Below are 21,545 nucleotides of genomic sequence, written 5' to 3'. Positions count from 1 at the left end.
AATGCCTGTAGCCCAAGTTGGTCTAGACACGATACTCCTATCTCAGCCTCCAACATGGAGGTTATAGGCATGCACATTTATTTCACATCCTTTTTTATTCTAATGTTTCTCAACACAGGTTCCTTTTCTCTATTCTAGACAGTAAGGCTGTGTGGTCACCTTCATTCTGTGATTTAAAATTTTAAGGGTGTCTCCTTTGTATTAAGTAGTTGTACAAAGGAGTTGTTATTTAACAAAGCAGTTTGCAAATACATTATATCTTGATCAAGTGACCCCTTTCAACATTCTCACCCATCCCTCTCTTTAATTTTGTAGGAAATACATTGGATTCATCATTGCATTCTCTCCTCTTCATTCGCCTGTCCCTTTCCCCTTGACCCCACCCCACTCCTTAAGACTACCGGCTTCCTGGTGTTTTATTTTGCTGAACTTGTGATTTTTCCTTTCTAAGGAATTACACTATTTGAGATCTCCCTTGAATCTGATTTAATTTTTTATACCCCTGATTCTCCATCTTTCTAACATAATAGCTTTCACATGAATTTTTCCCTATCTCTTCACTTTGCATTTTGATCAAGACTTAAAGCAACCTCTTCCCTTTCACAACACTCGTTCACAGTGAAGCTGCTTCAGCACAGAAGCATTTTAAAATAGCATTCATTGACTCTCCATTGTTCCTTTCTGCTTCAGTCCTGACCCAGAGCGCCACCCAGTGTAGACTCTGGAAATAAAAAAATCCTAATTTGCATTTGTAAATGAATATTACCATCTAGTATATGTGCTTACATCCTAATCCTGAAGTGCCTTTGTCACCCCCAAATTTGGCCACTCTATATTTTTATTATTTTTAGTACTTTTGGCATCTGGCTTGAGAAATGATTGGTGATGTTCTGGGTCTTTCTAAATCCTAAGAAAGAACAACCTCAAAAATATTTTTTTTAGGTCATTGCAGTCTTCTCAATACCTGGAACAGTTGCTGTATACAACAAGTGTTCAATAAGTGCTTGAATTAATTTTTAAATTTAAATGAAACATCTAAAGGATTAATTACCCAAAGTCAGGATTTCTGTCCTGCTCTACCCCAAACCCTGGTCATTGTTTTTCTAATTTGGTTCTCTTCATCTAAAAGGCTGAATTTTTGTCATTGTGAAATGGGTCTGGATAACTTTTTTTATCCTAACAAGACTGACTGTCTGCTTAATCCACCTGTGTCTAAACTGGTGATCTAAAAACCAACCAACCAACAACAAAGTACCAGTCAGAGTTTAGGAGTTAGGCAGTGGTAAAGTTCTTGCCTGGCATGTGTGAGGCCCTGGGTTTGATCTCCTGTGAAGACAGAGTACAATAATTTTTTTTTTAATCTCCTGGTCAGCTTGTTTTAAGCTAGTTTGCATTTGGTGCATTATTAGGTCAAATTAGGATCTGTAGGATTTTGCAGATGCATGTGCAACACTCTATGGAAAGCTGTCACAGGTCTACTCTGACAAGCACAGCCTGCTTGTCACTGCCCCTCACCCCTGAGAATGTTCTACTCCAAGCCTGTCTCTGTCCCCTTCTTGGCCAGGAGCATCTTGCCCACTGAGCTGGCCACTGTCAGCAGAGGTGCTGACACAGCCAGACCCTGCCAGGTGCCAGCCTCAGGAGCTTGGCAACCTCCATCCCCTTGACCTCACTTGTCCCCAGCCATAGCTCCCAAACAAGCTCTATTTCAAGAAACATGGGCACAGCGGTGGCGGCCACAATTCAGATGTCTGCCTCTGGAGCTAGGACTGGGGCTGTGCTTGGGAAGCTGGTTATGCCCCGAACCTTATAAACCAACATCCCTTTCCCCACACCACTCAGAAAAATCCCTATGTTTTAATGGGCTTAAGCACTCTTGGAGGCCATGGGACTCTTGCCTGATGATGGCTAAAGATCCCATGCTTTCCCCTCTTCCTATTTTCCCAGGCAGTCTGAGGGAAGGGGTTGCCTCGGGGTTTGATGAAAGACAAATACTATGTTCATTAGAAGGAAAAGACAAGCTGCTAGGTAAAAGACTAAAGTTCCTGGTGTCATACATCTTCCAGAGAAACAACTGCCATTGGTCATCTATTTTAACATTTCTGAGACAATTTTAAGATGATGTTTATGCATAAGAGAAAAAAAATGTCTAAAATTAGAGGGTCTTTCTAGAGTGATTGCCACAAATGATTGCCTACTGTTTACCAGGCTAAAATCATTCCTGTCCCCATTGAATTTTCCAGTTTATTAACACACGGCCCCCCCAGCTCAAAGTGGGGAGGGGAGTTAAACAAGCAATAGGCTATTATAGTATTGATTACAGGATAGAGTTATGTGGCAGGAGGAGCATAAATACAGATGGTCTAACAAGACATACAATCAAAATCCAGAACCCAAGGCCAAGCAGGTTTTCTATGTCTTTTAGTGGAGCATAAAGACCAAACCTAGGGTCTGGGGCATGCTAAGTATTCACTCCACTATGAAGCCACAACTCCCAATGAGTTTCTGAAGGGGAAGAGGAGTGAAGATCAGGGGAGATCAGTTCAATGTAGTCAAATGCTTTAACCAGGATTTTTTTCAGGAAACAGGGGCAGTACTAAGATTTGAACTCTGGGTCCCATGCTTACTAGGCTGGAACTCTACCACTTGAATCACACTTCTAGCTCTGCCTTTTCTTTGTTGGCTATTTTGGGAATGGAGCCTTGTGAAGTTTTCTACCCTGGCTGACCTAGAACCATGATCTTCCAAATCTTAGCTTCATGGAAGCCAGGATGATATGCATGAACCAGCAGCATCTGGCTCACTTTCTTTAAAAAATTATATGCATATTTCATAATAATTTTATCAATCAAATGAAATGGTTACCAACCCATAATGACAAAAAGCATTCATGGAGTATCGTGATGTTTCACTACATGTATGCATTGTGTAATGTTTAAAGCAAGCTAAACAAGCCTGTGTCCTCATTTATCATTTCTTTATCATGAAAACATTTGCTATAGATCACCATCCTACAGTGAACTAACACCACAGACTTTCTTGCTTCTACGTAACTGTAACTGTGAGAAGGCGTAGTGCCTGTCTTTCTGTGCCTGGCTTATTTCACTTAATGTCCGATTCCATCCATGTTATTTCAAATGACAGAATTCCATTCTTTTTAACAGCTGACTAGCTCTCCCTTGGGCACATACCACATTTTCTTCATCCATGCATGTGTCAATGAGCAGCACAATCGTTTCTGTATCTTAGCTCTTCTAAGGAAAGATGTAAGAGATATCACACTGTAAGTATCTGCTTTCAATTAAGCTATTACACAATGTTTGTTTGAAGGGAATTCTTTTATCTTCACATTCTCAGTGCTCAGTACACATTAATGAGCACCCTGGGTGGGTCCCAAACAAAGAGGTAAGGGTTCTTAGCCAGGTCAGTTAACCCCTCTGAGCCCTTATTAAATGGGGATAATAGGATTATCTCAGAGCTGTCATGAAAATAAAATGATTCTGAAGCTCTTCTCAAAAGACAAAATTACAGCAAATCTAGTTATAGATCAAATTGGCTTTTATCAGTTTATGAAATTGAGGCAGTCTCCTTTGTACGGAACAGAATGAGCACCCCACCACCACCACCACCAGGCAAGAGCAGGACAGATTTTATAAGGTGAGAGCAGGACTCAAAATAATAAAGTTTAAATAGTTAAAATCAGGTTACATTTTTTGGTAGTCTGGGGTTCTAATCCAGGGCCTCACACCTGCTCGACAAGTACTCCATTACTGAGATACGTCCCTAGCTCCAAATTATTTTTTATAGGGATTAGAGTACAGGGTACTTCCTTATTTATACAAGTAGATTGGAATCTCCTGTTTTCTGGAAGAAGTGGTCTGTTTGGGGAAATCTATCATTTCCTTGACATTTCAGGCCAAAGTTCCACGGCATTTAGCATTAATGACTCCATTTTGGCTTGGTCTGGTCTCTTGCAACCAAGAATGATGTCCCCATTCTCCAATACTTTTTGTTTAACACATTTCATACTGGGCCCACCATACCTGCTCACTTATTCTTGTTGTTCTGTTCAACAGCCTATCCAAATGCTATAGAAATCATTAATACTTCACAGTCAAGGAAGGATTCAGAGAAGTTATCTTCTTGGATGGTTACTACAGTTTAGTCATAACTATAGTCATCTAAAATTGGTTTTGGTGGTTAGGTTGCTTACTTATTCTACCCTTTGCTTGACCAACACTATCTAGAAATTTCAGAAGGATGAAAGAAATAAACACAGCCCCCAAGATGATGATGTTGAAAATCTGAACAGAGAAGTAGCCCACGTCTTCCAGCATGTTCTATGACCTTCTTGGTTTTCCTTTAGCTTAATAGTACTATCTGCCTCATAGTGGGAAAGCCTAAGGAGAAATGCAAAGTTCTGCAACAGCCACCAGGAGGCGTCCTGGACACACCTTTCCATGGCAAGGTACTAACTACAAAGGGTCAGTCTTGGCAAGTTTCTCGTTGAGATCCCAAGATTAGCAAGACTACAGTCTGTTGACTAATGGAAATGTACCATTTGATTTCAAAGAAGCACTTCCAACCAGTTAAGTTGTTGTTTATTTGTTTTGGCAGTCGTGGGGTTTGAACTCAGGGCCTGGGCTCTGTCCCTGAGCTATTTTGCTCAAGGCTAGGGTCTAATGCATTGAGCCACAACTCCACTTCCAGTTTTCTGGTGGTTAATTGGAGATAAGAGTCTCACAGATTTTCCTGCCTGGGCTGGCTTTGAAAAGTGATCCTCAAAACTCATCAAGAGCCACCAGGACCTGGTCTCAGTTAAGTTTTAATTAGTATCTTTTAAAAAGGGGGAGTGGATATAATCCTAAAGGAGGTAGAATCAGCCAACAATGTCTGATCAAGGCAAGTGACTCTCAGAGGGAAAAAAAATGCAAGCAGATCTCATGTTCTTTTATGAGTAAGCACAGGAGCATAAATACTCACTGAGTAAGAGCTTTAAGAAACTGCACGTGTAGTATGAAGCAAACTCCTAATCCTGCATTGTCTTCAAATGCATCTTCAATGATAAGAAATGTGTAAAAATAACACACTTCCTGGGTAGAATGTGTTTCTCTTGCCATTGTTTTCTAAATTTCCTAAGGGTGGTAATTCAGTGGTATTGTGCCAGACTAACAAGCAAGAAGTCCTGAATTCGAACCCCAGTATCACAAAAAAATTAAATAACCTAATGTTAACCAATTAGTTATTTTTCTATTTTTCTATCCTTCCATCCCAAACTTCAAAGGAAAGGAGCTTTGAAACAAACAATCCACTCTTTGCCTTTGCTTTCTTCATAATTTTTCTATCCCTAAAACCTCAGCTCAGCCCATCTGAATGCTTATTCTATTAAATGAAATGAAATAATTGGCTCTATTCTAAAACCAAAAATTATTCAGCTCTTGAAACTAAATTCTTATAACTTTGCCCTTGGACACAGCCAAACCGACATATCCCCTAAACTTCTATGTATGATTCAGGACACAGTGTTTCAAATATCTAAAAGAATCTCTAATTAGATATAAATTTCAGTGTTTATTTCAGGACTCATTTGTCACAGTGCCACCAAACGTTTCTATCCCCAGGTTCTGTATCATAAAAATCTGCCCAGGATTATATTGTGTTGATTTACTTCAATATGTCTTCCACCTGATTATACGATCTCCAACTTCAGTTTCATTGCTGTGTAGCAAGACCTCACAATGTTTCCTGCTATTTCTTGTTCTTTGGGAGCATCTTAGCCCTTCAGATATTTCTTCACACATAAGCCTCATGTCACACTCTTTCATCTTGGTTCATCTCAAAGTAGGCAAAATGGGATTTCACATCAAAGTTTCACCTACATAATCCCCTGAGAACAACCAGCTGACTTGGAAACAAATCCTAGCAACAGATAATCTTTGCAGAGATTTCTGATCAAGTGTCCCATCACCACTTCTGAGACATTTTTGACCTTCTCTCTCTCTCTCTCTCTCTCTCTCTCTCTCTCTCTTTTTTTTTATTCCGGTGATCTTAGCAGAACAAACAGATGTCCCGGCAATATCAGAATACCCTGTGGCCTTTCAACCGCCTCAAAATTTCTCTCTCTACTTTTTTTTCTGTTCTTTTTGTTGTTGTTGTTCTTTATTTTTGTGGGAAGATGGTCTAACATTTATTTTGCATCTTTTTTCCCTCTCTGCTACTTTCCTTCCATATCCTATTATAGGTGACTATTGACAGACAAATCTGGCTGCAGATCTTGAACCCACCATTTTTATTTATTTATTTATTTTGGTTGTGGGGTTTGAACTCAGCCTGGGTGCTGTCCCTGAGCTCAAGGTGAGCCCTCCACAACTTGAGCAACAGCCCCACTTTCAGTTTTCTGGTGGTTAATTGAAGATAAGAGTCTCACACTTTCCTGCCCCGGCTGGTTTTGAACCACAATCCTCAGATCTCAGCCTCCTGAATAGCTAGGATTATAGGCATGAGCCACCAGCACTGGTCCTTAAACCCACCTTTCTAGATTCACCTCTGGGGCCCTTATCAAATTAGTTATTTCCCTCTGAACCTTAAATTGTGGGAAGAGGGAAATATGTGTAAAGGACAGAAAAAGCTATGTCAGAGTGTTGTCATGAAGAACAAACTAGATCATAGGCCTAATTAGCACAAACATCTTAAAACATTTCATACACAAGTGCTGAGAGACTGCACTGTTTACTATCATAGTTCTCTCCATTTCAATTCATGCTTGCTCCTAGTTTCTTCACTACACAATTTCTACTCTCCATCCATTACTTTTAAGATTCCATTGACTTTCTCAAGATGGATCACTAGCCATGTACAAAACATCAATCAATAATCACAATGCCAATTATAATGATTAAATATTCACTGTAATGTCTAGTCCTGCTTAGACATGATGACCTCAGAGAAGTAAATTGAACTCCAAGAGAAAGGCATCTGGAACTCTGTTTTAAAACCTGGACACTTCACACTGAAATATCCTAAGTCAGATACATTTGCATTTGTGTTCCCATTGTCTTTTGATTACCCTGTTTTAAAATTTTTAAATTACCTCACTTATGAATCATGTCCACCTTAACTAATAGATTAAATCTGAACTCTTCACCTGGATGTTCAAAGCCCTTCATAATATAACCCTAGCTACCTTGTATTTAATTCTCTACTCATTATTCAGCATGTCTAGTGTTGGTCTCCATATCTTGGCCTCTGTATTTTCACTAACTATATTCCATTTGTGTGATGTTTCTTCTTTCACACCTTTATTTTTTGTTTATTGTAATTGAACCAAGAGCCTAGAATGTGTTACAACTAAGACTTGTCTGTTACATCCTTGAGTCTTGACATGCTAAAACCTGTTTTTGAAAGGGTCTATACATAATATTTACTCTATATCCTAAATTAAAATCATTATTATTTTTGCATTGTTCAAGATTGAATCCAGGACCTTGCATGTATGAAGCAAACTGAGTCATAACCCCAGTCTGTTTTCTTAGGTTGTCTTTGTTTATCCTTTTATTTTCAAATCGTCTGAGTAGCTTTAATTTAGAAGTCTGTGTACATAGTATACAATGTAAATACTCCCTGCTTATAATCTAACCATTACCTTTCAAAATAGGTTTTGAATAGGCGAGACAGGGAGAGAGGGGAGGAGGTAGGAGATATTTCCTCTGTCTCTTTCATCTCTACTACCAACCTAAAGGGACATTTGGAAGTCAGTTCTGGGTAGCAGGAATGCTAAGTGTGAAGGACTAGCATTGAGGATTATGATGAGTTTGTCAGGGGGTTTGAGGAACAGCAAGGAGGCCCCTGGGCTGGAGCTGAGTGATGGAGGGAATAGGAAAAGATGAGGGCAAAGCAGACATTAGGGTTAGATTGGTTCAAGCAGGACTTGGCTTTTCCTTTGAGTAAGATAGGAAATTCCTAGAGGGTCTGGGAATGGCTTACTGACAAATGATTTACATACAGTCTAGGCTTGTAAAAGGGTCTACACAGGCCAACAACAAACACGGCAACACAAACACAGAAAAGGAGACCATCTGAGAGGAGACTGCAATAACTCTTATGGGAGAAATTAGGGGGGTTCACCTAGGATAGAGTCATAGAGAACTGATCAGATTCAAAATGAAAGCAGAATTGAGCGAATTTGCTGATAGACTGGATATAGTCTATAAGAGAAAGTCTCGTTCTGCAAGGATTTTGACCTGAGCATTTCCTGGGATAGTCTCCAGATCAATGTAGAAAGATAGCAAACCTATTATTAAACCCCAAATTAGCAAGGCAGAGACTTAAACCTAGTATTAAACTGCAATAATAATTGAAATGGTGGGATAATTAGACCATATTTTTTTTAAAGAAATCCATGAAAATGAAACTAGGAATAGACCCTCTTCGTTGTTTTTCTTTTCATGTGAGTTCTCTTTCTTTTAAAGTACCAAAACTGGGTAGTCCTTTTTAGGCCTTTCCCCAGAAAGCCATCTCATTGGGGAGAGCCTCTACTGATACTTGCCTTTCCTAGTCTAAAAGAGGTTTCAGATGAAGTCTTGACTGGGAATGTTATGGCTAGACAGGAAATGCAAATACACACACGTGCGCGTGCACACACACACACACACACACACACTGTATAATCATGTTGGTAAACAAAAAATACAACATGTAGGTGTCTTAATGGTAAAGTGCATGAGACTCTGGGTTTGATCCGCAGTCTTGAAAAAAAAACAAAATTCAAAATAATTCTATTAAATGTTCTGTAATTTAAGAAAGGCAGACAAAAGTTTTTCATCTGCTGTATAACTCTAAACATAAAACAAGACTAGTACCAGTGACTCAGGCCTATATTTCTGGCAACTCAGAAGGCTGAGGCTCATGGTTTGAAGGAGGACCAAGCAGAAAAGTCTATGAGACTTATCTCCAATTACCCACCAAAAAGCCCCAAGTGGAGTTGTAGTTCAAGTGGTAGACGGCTAGCCTTGAGCAAAAAAGCTAAGAATCAGTATCCAGGAATTGAGTTCAAGCCCCAGTATTGGTACACACACACACACACACACACACACACACACACACACACACACACACACACACACACACACACACACGTAATTGTTGGTATTTTTGATTCATTGTTTTAAGGTGGGTGTGTGGGTGTTGGTATTCAAACACTAAGCTTTGACTTTTCTGGCAATGAAAACCAGTGTCTTTCATGGTTTCTCTTGATACTGCTCTTTGATCTATCATTTTTTTGGTCAGATGCGGGGCTTGAACTCAGGGCCTGGGCACTGTCATTTTCACTCCCACTTTCAGCCATCGCACCACTTCCAGTTTTTTAGTGGTTAACCAGAGATAAGAGTCTCATGGCTGACTTTGAACCACAATCCTCAGATCTCAGCCTCCTGAGTAGCTAGGATTACAGACATGAGCTACCAGTACCCGGCTATTATCTTTTCAAATATATAAATGTACCTTTATTTCTGTAGAACCTTCTCCATAGTCTCTATGCAGAGATCTTTAAGGTACAATTTAAAATTTTCCTGTTTCACTATACTTAAGTAAACTCCAATTCTGGCTATTTGCAGATGTCTTCATATCTGATTAACCTGATGTTACTATTGTATATCAGAAAAGGAAAACTCATAAAAATTACCCGGCTGAGGATGTATCTCATTGGCATAGAGCTTTCCTCATGGGCAAAGTCTGGATTTGATTCCCAGCATCATCAAAACAACAATTTTTTTTTTGCCTACATCTCCCCTGGTGTATATTTTTTTAAAGCATCTGTTAGTTGTACAATAGAGGTTTCATTGTGACACATTCACATATGCTTACAATGTACCTTGATGAGACTCACCCCATTCTTATTATTTGTTTTGAATGCACTAAGTGAAAGAATATGCAAATAACAGAATGGGAGGCAGAAAACTGCCCAGAGACCTCAAACAATTTCACACTATTATGAACTCAATTTCAAAATAAATGTGTATAGCTAGATTCAATTAGATCAGGGAGCCATGATCTAGGTGGAAACTCTCCAAATTAACTCCCATATAGTAGTAGGCAAAGCCCTTGACTGGGGTAGCAATACAAATGTGCTAATCAGAAGCTTGCATCTGCCTTGCTAAAATTCTATAAGTGATGAAAAGGCTCTAAACTTAGGCTGTGGGATGGTTGGCTGCACCACACGGAGTATACAAAAAAAAGAAAAAGTACAGAACGTGCACTTTCAATGGGTGACTTTTACATTATGTGAATTGGTCCCAATAAAGGTATGTTACAAAAAGAGCTCAAGAGCAACTGCTGTGATTGTTTAGAATTTAAGTCAGTGATCTATTTTCGGAGCTGGTAGACTCTCCACGCTGACATAGTTTAGAATTGCTGCAAGTTTTCTCTTACTCTTAAATTCTCCACAATGAGCCCTTTGTTTTCTGTCCCCCCAGCAGGAGCCCCACCTGTGTCTGACCTTGCCATTCCATTGTATCCATAATTCTTCATAATAGCCATCACTGAATCCTCCTTTCAACTCTACACTCAGGGCAGGGAGACAAGCATCCACTGTCCACATGGCTGTACATTTGCAGAACCACAGTAACCCAGGGGACAGTGGAATCCAGCATGAAATGACATGCTCTGGGATGACCTTGCAGTGTATCTGCCTCTGAGAATGCATTTCCTAGTCTTTGGCTCCTTTTCTCTGCTGTGTCCCTCCCTTTGTGTCTCTCCTTCTCTAGCTGCCACCGCTCCCCTCCCCCTCCTCCCTCCCCCCCCACCTGCAACCTACACAGTTTATTGTTAGAAGATCTGAAAATTATTCCAAGAAGCGTAATGTTCTGAAACCTGTCAGTTGTTAAACACCAGCAGAAGAGAGTGATCTTGCCTCTGTAAGGTGTGACCGCCACAACACCTACATTCACACTGATTCCACCTCCTTTTCCTGCGACCACAATTGAAACTGCAATGCAGACATCCACCATGTTGGCTTTGTCAGAGGAAGTGGGAAGGTAATGTAAAGACGTGACTCAGTGGTTTTTCCATCCCCACCTGGGAGATGGGCTGGGGAGAGTTCAGAAATGAACCTCACATCAGTCTCAGGTGTAGGAGGTTTGCTGTCAAAACCCAGAAATGGTGGCTGTCCTTGGAATGTCTATTCAGTTGCTCTCTCCCATTTCTCATGCAGACTAGCATCCCAAAAGCAGTGATCCCTTGGCACACCACAGGCCGCGGCCCAGTCTCCAGCTGCTCAATTGTTCTCCTGGGCAGTACTTTCACCTTCGGGTGCCAGGCCTTAGGGTACCTCTAATTTTCAGCCTCTTCTCATTTCTTCCTGATGACAGAGTATATCTCTTTTCCCCAAGATAGAAACCTCTGAAGCATAAAAGCCAGAAGAAACAAGTGCACCACAGGGACAGGCCTCCCTAGTTAAGAATGGCTCCTTGGCTCTTTCTCCAATAGAGACACTGGGCCAACCAGAGTAGACTGAGTGAGTGCCACCTTCCTTCCCTGCTAACCCTGATCAATTGCTGTCCAAACAGGAAGCCTTTGCAGACCTTGGGGTGGGGGGAAGGTGGAGGACATATACTTTGCAACACATCATACTGTAGGAAAAGATTATATACAATGCTGGGATTCATGGCATGGCCATGAGCTTAGTCATTTATACGAAGTGGTGTCATGCAATTACTTTTTTCCTTTAGCACCTGAACGTCTCTCATTCTCTGTCTCTGTCTCTGTCTCTGTCTCTGTCTCTGTCTCTGTCTCTGTCTCTGTCTCTCTCTCTCTCTCTCTTTCTCTCTCTCCATATATTTATATAGGTATCTATATAGATAGATATCTATATATATATAGAGAGAGAGATTCGGGCTAATAAGGTATTTCTCCATTGAAAAACAGACTTTTCTTTGTATTTTAGTGTTTATGACATTAAGATACCTAACCATTTCTTAAATTAGCTTTTTGTCACTGTGACAAAAACAACCTGAGAAAGCAACTGAAGAGAGGAAAGATTTATTTCACCTCACCATTTTAGAGGTTTCAGACCAGAGTCATCGGCCCCATTGTCAAGATCCAAATAAATGCAACCTAGTATAACGTGTTTGAAGTTCACACGGGTGGTAGCATGTGCCACTCTTGTTCCTACTCTTTGCTTAATAGTATTCCACAGTATGGATATACCACATTTATTTTATTCACCAGATGATGGGCATTTGGACTGTGTCCAATTTTTATAATTCTGCTAGGACTATACATGTCTTTGTGGGAATATATATTAGATTTTTTTCCTACATAGATTGTAAGTACGGAATTGTTGGATCTATGAGGTTGTATTTATGTTGAAAGTTTTAAGAATTTATAAATGCTTTTTAATCTGTTTGTGCTATTTTCACATTTTCATCAGTGGCTAATGAGAATTCAGGTTTTCCGCACCCTTCACAACATATTTATCTTATTAATTTATTTGTCTATTCAATTTTCTTTGTTTTCTTGCTGTTGGTCTTGTTATATAGCTCAGGCTCTCCTCAAAATCACTATCAGCTTCCCAAATGCTAGGATTACAGGTGTGCACAATGACACCCAGCAATTTATTTGTCTTTTTAATAAAATTTTCCATTTTAAAAGTTGTAATAAAAATACAAAACAAGGGCTGGGAAGGTGGCTCAGTGATAGAGTGCTTGCCTCACATCCATGAGTCCCTGGGTTCGATTCCTCAGTGCCACATAAGCAGAAAAAAGCTGGAAGTAGTGCTGTGGCTCAAATGGTAGAGAACTATCCTTGAGCTGAAGAGCTGAGGGACAGCGGCCAAGCCCAGAGTTCAGCCCCACAACTGACAAAAAATACACACACACACACACACACACACACACACACACATACACACACACACCAAGATGAATGCCAGTGGCTCATGCCTATAATCCTAGCTACTCAGGAAGCTGATATCTGAGGATCACAGTTCAAAGACAGCCCGGGCAGAAAAGTCCATGAAACTCTTATCTCCAATAAACCACCAGAAAACTGGAAGTGGTGCTGTGGCTCAAGTGGTGGAGCACTAGCCTTGAGCTGAAGAGCTGAGGGACAGCGGCCAAACCCAGAGTTCAAGCCCCCAACTGACAAAACAAACAAACAAACAAACAAAAATTTACCATCCTTACTAATACTCAATAGGACTAAATATACTCAGACTGTTGTGCAACTGATTTCCAGAACTTTTTCAGCTAGCAAAACCGATACTTTATATTGCTCAAACAATGCTCCATACCTACCCTCCCGAAACCCAGAAACTACCATTTTGCTTTCATTTTCTATGTCACTAACCACTCAAGATAACTCATGGAAGTGAATCATACTCTGTGATTCTAGATATGGCTCTTGAGTTTCTTTGTCCCCCACACATCTGTAGTATAAGTGAGTCTCTTTTTGGAACGAGGTCAGATCCACAGTTTAAGGTGAGAACAGATCATGGAACTTCAACAGAGGTGGAGCCAATGACCAGCTTCTCATGAGTGCTTGGTTCAAGTGTGTTTCTGTTATGTGTTCCCTACATTTCTCTCAAGACCGGTGTGATGCCTTTCATAGTTGTTTTGTGACTGGCTTCTTGCATTTAACAGAATGTCCTCATAGTTCATCTCATGTTGGAACGTACCAAAATTCCATTCCTCTTGAAGGCTGGCGTAGAGTTTTCCAACCCTTAATGTTGAACAAAGTCCTCTTGTAAACCTGGTCACAGAGACAGAACAATAGAGAAGAGAAGGGGAAGGGAAGGAGAAGAATATCGGGAGGGAGGAAAGGTTCTGAACCCAGAAAGAAGTACAGAAAGGAATATGGAATATACATTTTATCCTAGATTTCTAGAGCAAGTCCAACTATCAACTCCATTGATTGACAGTAAGAACTAATCACTTTTCTCCCTTTCCATGAAGGTCTTCCAAGATGGCCTGCCCATCAAAGCCTTCATAATCACACATAATTGATGATAAAGTTGGCACCACATTGACTGTAATCAGATCCTGTTAGTCTTTGTAGAAAACACAACCAATATGACTCAGGGAACTTGGAACCAAGTTTGTTTATGAAAGGGCTGTATGTAGACTTGTTTAACAACTTCTATAGCACTCACCTGTTTATTACTGTTTAAACTGGTGAGTAAAATTACAAATATCCTTCTTTCTCAGTGAAGTACAATATATGTTGTCCTGGATTACTTTAAAAGTTAACAGTGCAAGATATCGATTTATATTCATTTATTGCTTCGAAGACTATTGGAAATAGGCACTTGTGATAGTAGCAAAGAAAAACAAGTTCTCCTAACAATAATTCATAGGCACGGTGTTAATTCTATCAGAGTATTTATGTCATAATAGAAAGTAAAAAGACATTTTTTACAATGAAGGGACTAAATTTCTGAAAATGTTTATAGATTGTCAGAAGAGCTGCATGCACTGGGAAAAAAATTAATAGAATCAGAAAACCCCAAACAAAATTTTTTTTAAATTTTATTTTCTTGTAAAGCTGCTGTACAGAGAGGTTACAGTTGTACTCAATACTTTACTGATGTAACTGAACCTCTCTGGAAAAAAATTAATCTTCTTTTTAATGAGAATTGTTGACCAAGTCATTGATTTCCAAGCTTGTTTTTCTTCTTATAGACTTTAATATGGAAATAAGCACAATAGGGACATTTCTCAACAAACACCATGCTCTCCTCATTGGTAAAAGTATCTCTCTTACCTCCTTTCACTGATCATACAAGACAGATGTTATTAAACCATTATTTTTTGTCAGTTGTGGGGCTTGAACTCTGGGCCTGGGCTCTGTCCCTCAGCTCTTCAGCTCAAGGCGAGCACTCTACCACTTGAGCCACCTCGCCACTTGCCATTTTGTAGTGCTTTGCTGGAGATAAGAGTCTCATGGACTTTCCTGCCTGGGCTGGCTTTGAACCATGATCCTCAGATCTCAACCTCCTGAGTAGCTAGGATTACAGGCGTGAGCCACCGACCATTATTTTATATGATGAGATGAATGCACGTCCACTCAGATGCCTTAAAGAACAGATCAATACCAAATTGTCCTCATTGCAGGAAAGAGTGAAAGAGGCCTCATTACTGTCCACCCTCACTGCCACCTGCTTCCAGCTTCCACAATCGTGTCCTAATTTCCCAGGCTATCCCCCTTGACTCAGAGGGACCTGCTCGGAACCTGTCCTCTGATCACTTCACTAAACACTAGAGTAATGCAACTCACCTATTGAAGAAGAGTTCTAGCTACCCAGGACAGCTTAGAACAGTCTTAAAATAGAATCACAATGTATGAATTCCTTCTCATACCTTACTATTCAAAATACTAACTAAACCAAAGATGTTTAAGTGCTTTTCTGCTTGCTAGTTTGCTATTTGGGACTCAAAACTGGTTTTATTATCAGTAAAGTTGGGGTTGGAAGTGCAAAAGGCACAAGACCAGTCTTGAAATTAATGTAAAGAACACATAACAGAAACACCCTTAAAGCAAGCACTTGTCATATGTGAGAAGTGTTAGCTCCACCCTCCCCCTCCCCACTCCCTACTTTGAGGCTCTCTGCTCTCTTCCCTTCAGACACTGTGGCTCTGACCTAGATTCAAAGACAGACTCACTAAACACTGAGCCTTTGAACTACAGAGATGTGGAGAGGCGGGTGGAATAAGGAATTTCATATATCAATCATGGGCCTTACCTGGACAATGTTCCCCCCGAAATTTTCTGGCCTGTAGCTGAAGAGAGTTTGTGGGATTTGTGAGCCAACCCAGACAGCTGTTCAGAAGCTAGGACACAACGAAAAATGCTTGAGTCCCACATGTATCAAACATCTATTCTGAGCCATTCCCAGCTCTCCTGCCTGTGCTACGCCTTCTGGCGCTTCTGGTTTTATAGTTATAGTACTTCAGGATGACAGGGAGGAATGGATCTCTTCTTTCTGAAGACCTGGGAAGTTTAGAACTGTCCCAGAACAAATGAAAACTCTCACTAACCCAAAGAAAGCATCTATTGGTGGATGGTACTGAGACCCTTCGGGGGCCCCTCTGAAGCCAAAAAGGACAGCAGTGGAACAGCTTGGCTTCAAAGAGAAATCAGAACACTGTAGCCCAGGCTGGTTGTGAACTTTCATCCTTCCTGCTTCCATCTTCCAAGTGCTGGATTTATAGATGTGCATGACCAGGTTCAGTATCTTATCTGTCTTTTGGATTGCAGTCATGCCAGTGGGTGTGAAGTATTATGTCATTAATTTCCATTTCTTTAATGACTAATGATGTTGAGCATTTGTTCATATGCTTATCATTCTTCTATATATCTGATGTCAAGGTGTCTTATCAAATCCTGTTTTTAAAATGGGTTATTTGTCTTGATGTAATTAAGTGATAAAGATTCTTTACATAGTCTCAGCCTAAGTCCTTTATCAAATGTGTCACATGCAAATATTTTCTCCATATCCAAGATATACCAAGAAACTATCTCAAAAACAAATAGGGCATTATGGTCCCACCTACCCTAGAGGTTTAGGTAGGAAGATTATAGTCCAAAGCTATCCTCAGCAAAAGAATGAGATGCTATCTGAAAAATAAACTAGAAGCAAAGGACTGAGAGTTGTCAGGTACCAATGGATCAGGACTATAATCCTAGTTATTCAGGAGCCTGAGATCTCAGGATCACAGTTTTAAGCTAGTTGTGGCAGGAAAGCCCATAAAACTTGTATGTTGAATTAACCACCAAAAGGCTGGAAGTGACATATGGCTCAAGTGGGGTAGAGCTCTAGCCTTGAGTGAAAAAGCTCAGGGATAGTCCCCAGGCCCTGAGTTCGATCTCCAGGACTAAATTAATAAATATAAATAATGTCATAAATCAAAATTGCATTTAAGGTCTAGGGTTGTAGCTCAGTGGTAGAGTACTTGTCTAGCAATGTGAGGCTCTGGGTTCAATTTGCAGTATCAAACACAAAAATCTATTGTTACTGAGGAGACAGAGCAAGAGAATGGAAGTTAGGGAATAGCCTGTACAAAAAGTTAGTTGAGGTAGGGAGGAAGGACTGGGATGTAGCTTAGTAGTGGAATGTTTGCCCAGAATGCATAAAGCCCTGGGTTCGATTCCTGAACACCTCAGTACCAGAAAAAGCCAGAAGTGGCACTGTGGCTCAAGTGATTGAGTGCTAGACCTGAGCAAAAGAAGCTGAGGGACAGTGCCCAGGCCATGAGTGGGGGGAAGAGGGAGGTGAAGAGTGGGAACTCTACAAGGGCAACAAAGGTTATCCACCATGGCATACTTGTGATACTTGTGATCCTAGCTAGATAGAATGCACAGATAGGAGGATCACAGTCCAAGGCTGGCCCTGGGGCAACAACATGAGAGCCTATCCAAAAGAATATCTGAAGCTAACAAAGAGATGGAGTATCACTGAAGTCATAGAATGTCTGCCTAGGAAATGTGAGACCTTGAGTTTGAGAAACACCAAGTACAGACAAAAAAAAAAAATCCAGGGAATATACCTAACATACAGAACATCATAGCTCGACAACACAGGACACAGGACACAGCAGTGTGTTGCTTGTTTATCCCTGTGATAGACACATAGTGCAACACTAGCCTGGGAGACTAGCAAAATTCAAAACATGGGCTTTACTGAATGCATATTGCTTTCACACCACCATTAGGCTAGCCATCCTGTATCAAGGGCCATCTGTATTTGTTCTAGAAACTGCTTATAGGTTCATCAGACCACTGCAGTAAGAATATGTGTGTTAGCTTCCTCTCTTTCCTTGTTACCAGGGTTACAATGCATTGTGAAAGGTGTCAAAGTAAGGATACCTTTGAATCTAGGGAAGTGAAGCAGGAGGAAGATGTAGGCCATATGCTCTTGGTTCCCAGGAAGATTCAGAAGAAAATCGGGTAGGAGCTGAGGTGGAGAAGCTCGTCGTGGAGATGAAAAGTGAATACTAGACATTAGGCTGGGAAGGAGGAGATTCCAGAAAGTATGATCTAGGGAGTAGAACCTCATGAGAGGTTGACACGTGAGCTTCTACAGGAGACATTTGCTTATGAGGGAAACAGTGTTTATTGAATTAAAACAAAACAAAAGGCCCTCTAGCTTTTCCAAATAAGATCTCTGGAGTGACTGAGGATAGATAAGAGTTAGTAGATCTATTAAGTGTTGCTCCAAAACAAATTCCCCCAATACTTAGAAGTTTAAGCCAGCAACCAACATTCATTATAGTCAGAGCTATCACCATAGCTAGGTGATTGTGTCTTAGGGTCTCTTACAAGGTTGCAATCACCATATTGATTAGGGGCATCCAAAGTTTGACTAGAGATAATGGATCTACTTCTATGACACTCATTTCTCTAGTCTTCCATTTTAGGGAACTTCCTTGATATTTCACCTAGTTAGGTTTTTTTCATTGCCCGTTGGAGGGCTTAAACTCATTGTCTTGTGCTCTCCCTTGGCTTTGTTTTTGCTCACAACTGGCTGGCCCTCTACTCAGTTCAGCCATGACTTGCTGGTTAATTAGAGTTGTTGTCTCTCTCAGACTTTTTTTTTTTTTACAAAAAACTACAAATTTTATTAACATATTTTAACATGTATCAAAGATCCAAGCAAGTCATTTTAAATCTCAAGAACAACAATATTCAGTATTAATTACAAAGGAAAAATGGTGGGGGTGGTCACTCATAGGTGTTAGTCCAAAATGAAAAGGTGAGAAACTTTTATTTTGGTGGATCTGTGTTGATGCCATATTTCTCCTTGAGAAGCTTCAACTGTTCCTCCTTTTTCTTGGTGTCCATCTTCTGAAATGCCCTGTTGGCATTGTAATACAAAACCACAAGATATCTGTTACAAACATTGAATCCTGACAGGTGGTCACATGCATTCTTGGCATCAAAAATATCTTCATAGACTACATAGGCTGTTCCTCTAGTTTCAGGTGTGTTTCCCACTATGATTTGACGAATAGGTCCATATTTCCCAAAGATATCATACATTTCTTCAGCTGTGATTTTGTATGGCAAATTTCTTATATACAAAATCCGATTTACTTCAGGTGGAAGGCGAATGTTCGCCCTCTTGGCCGCTTGCATCGCCATCTTGGCGGGCTGAGGAGGTTACAGCACCAAGAACAGAAACGCGCAGGGGACCGGGAGAGGACCCGCTGGACTTTGAGCACAGCCCGGTGTCAAACGCAGAACCAGACTTTTTTTTTTTTTTTTTTTTTTAACGTAGGCTGGCTTTGTGCCTTCATTCCTCCTGTCCTTGATCCTCTGATTCTTAGCTTGAAGTAGCTAGGATTACAGGCATGAGCCCCTGGTGCTGAGCTTCTGTCTAGTTTTACACAACTAATTCTTTTTTTTCTACAGTTATCTTGTGTTAGTAAATTTTTATTATTATAATGAAACACTTGAGGCAGGCAACCTTATAAAGAAAAAATAATTTTGGCTAAAAGTTCTGGTCTAGCGTTGAGGGTTCACATCTAGTGGTGGCCTTCATTCTGGTAACAAGGTAGCACAGGGAATCGGTAATGACAAGGAGTACGCATGTGCATATCTTCTGGCATCTATCCCTGTTCCTTTAATGTCACTATTGTTCAGTCATAGGCTCTCCACCCTGATGCCTTCATCTAATTGTGATTACCTTCCAAACACCACACCTCTCAACACCTTAGCTGTGTTGTTTCCAACCTCTTAATACAATAGTGGCTACAATTCCCTTCAAATCATGAACTGTTGGAGGACACATTCGAACAATAATATCCAAACAATCGCATGCTTTCACTGTAGTTATCCCCCAAAGCTCAGTGTGTATTGCCTCATTCATTTCTCTCTTTTTCCCCTACCCTGTTGGGGAGCAATTCATATCTTACAGTTTCAAATCCATTCTCACACATGATTGCTCTCAAGTCCTGATCATAGACCTGCCCACCAGCAAGGAGGGTCCACTCTGATACCATACATTTAATAACCTTCAGCTTTATAGGTCTTCCACTCAAACTACCATCCCCTTCCTAAAGTTCATCAAGATTAGCACCTTTACCCCTGCTATCCCCCTTATAAATTTAGGGTTCCTATTTACTGATCTATTTTTCAACTTCTATCTGTAGTTAGAGCTAGGCTTCATGATCCTCCTCCTTTTCAGAACTCTTCTTGAAGCTTTGCATATGATCATTCTTATTAGGTTCTTATTTTGGCCCCAGATACTGCAATAGCAGATGAACTTGTTTCTCTTTCTCCATGCTCTCTCTTTATTAGTCCACCCTCTGTCTCTCCACTGCACTAATCTTCTATGTAATATGTCCTGTTACCACATATCACACTCCTGATTCAACTTAGCCTTCTTTCACTTAGGCCCAAGTTCACATTTCTAGACCTAGCAGTTGATATCCTTCCCATCAGATCACAGACTTAACTTGCTATATTTCCTGCTAATGTCCAATAGGCTCTTTGGCCTCCATACAGAATATTTCCTATTCATTTCCACACCATATTGTTGTGCTAGGAAGCTCTGAATAGATTTCTCTGTTTATCCAAGTTCATAATAATTCCCTCACTCCACCCACCCTGCTCCCTTGGCATTATAGCCTTGATCCAAATACCATTTATTTGGCTCTCAGGAAATTTTTTTTAATTTAATTTAATTTTATTTGTGAACATACTGTACAGAGGGGTTACAATTACATGGACAGGATAATGCGTACATTTCTTACCAAGCATTGCACCCTCCTCCTTTGTTTACCCTTCACATCCCTTCCCAGCCTCCCCCCTCCCCCCCAATCCCAATCCTTCTCCTTCCCCCCCTCCTCCACCCCCCCCCCCGCACCGTCTCAGGAAATTTTGTTGCTATTGAATGAACAAAAGTCTACATTGCCACTGATTTGTTTCACCATTTTATGATATCTTTCTCCCATGTAGATTTTCAGTTTATTGAAGAGAGGACTGAGTCTAATCTCTACTTTGTGTATCCCTGACCACCAACCCCAGTGTGATGTCTGGAGCAAAGGTTTATGCCATCGAAGAAGATTGATGCCCTCTTTAAGAAACCTACCATTTTAACAAATGCTTAGATTCACCTTTCCCATCCTATAGTTGTGTGTGTGTGTGGGGGGGGGGATGTTGGCCTTATTGGGTTTTTTGTTTGTTTGTTTTGGCTTCATCCTGGGTTTGAACTCAGGGCCTGGATGCTGTCCTTGAGCTTTTGTGCTCAAAGCTAGTACTCTACCATACTTCTGGCTTTTTGCTGACTAATTGGACTATCCTTCCTGGCCTGGCTTTGAACTGCAATACTCAGAACTCAGCTTCCTGAGTAGCTAGGATTATATGTGTGAGCCACCATGAGCCCCATGGTGTTTTGACAGTGGGGAGTTTGTGTATTTTCTTCCTCATGTGTCACTCACTAGTGCCTGGAATACAATAGACATTAAGTGATAAGCAGTTGACTACAAGTCAAATTTTGAAACTAGGCCCTGGGAAAAAAAGGGAATAAACTAATTAAAAACTTTAAACTACTG

General features: G+C 40.5%; 1 pseudogene; it reads right to left on the bottom strand.

Annotated features, from left to right (window-relative positions):
* Positions 1 to 18,587: 18,587 nt before the first annotated feature.
* LOC138825771 (splicing factor 3B subunit 6 pseudogene) lies at positions 18,588 to 19,177 on the bottom strand (annotated as a pseudogene).
* Between the last annotated feature and the right edge of the window lie 2,368 nt (positions 19,178 to 21,545).

The sequence above is a fragment of the Dipodomys merriami genome, unplaced genomic scaffold, assembly GCF_024711535.1.
Source record: "Dipodomys merriami isolate MVZ:Mamm:240054 unplaced genomic scaffold, mDipMer1.0.p SCAF_14, whole genome shotgun sequence".
NCBI lineage: Eukaryota > Metazoa > Chordata > Mammalia > Rodentia > Heteromyidae > Dipodomys > Dipodomys merriami.
This window is presented reverse-complemented; position numbering and strand designations above follow the sequence as displayed.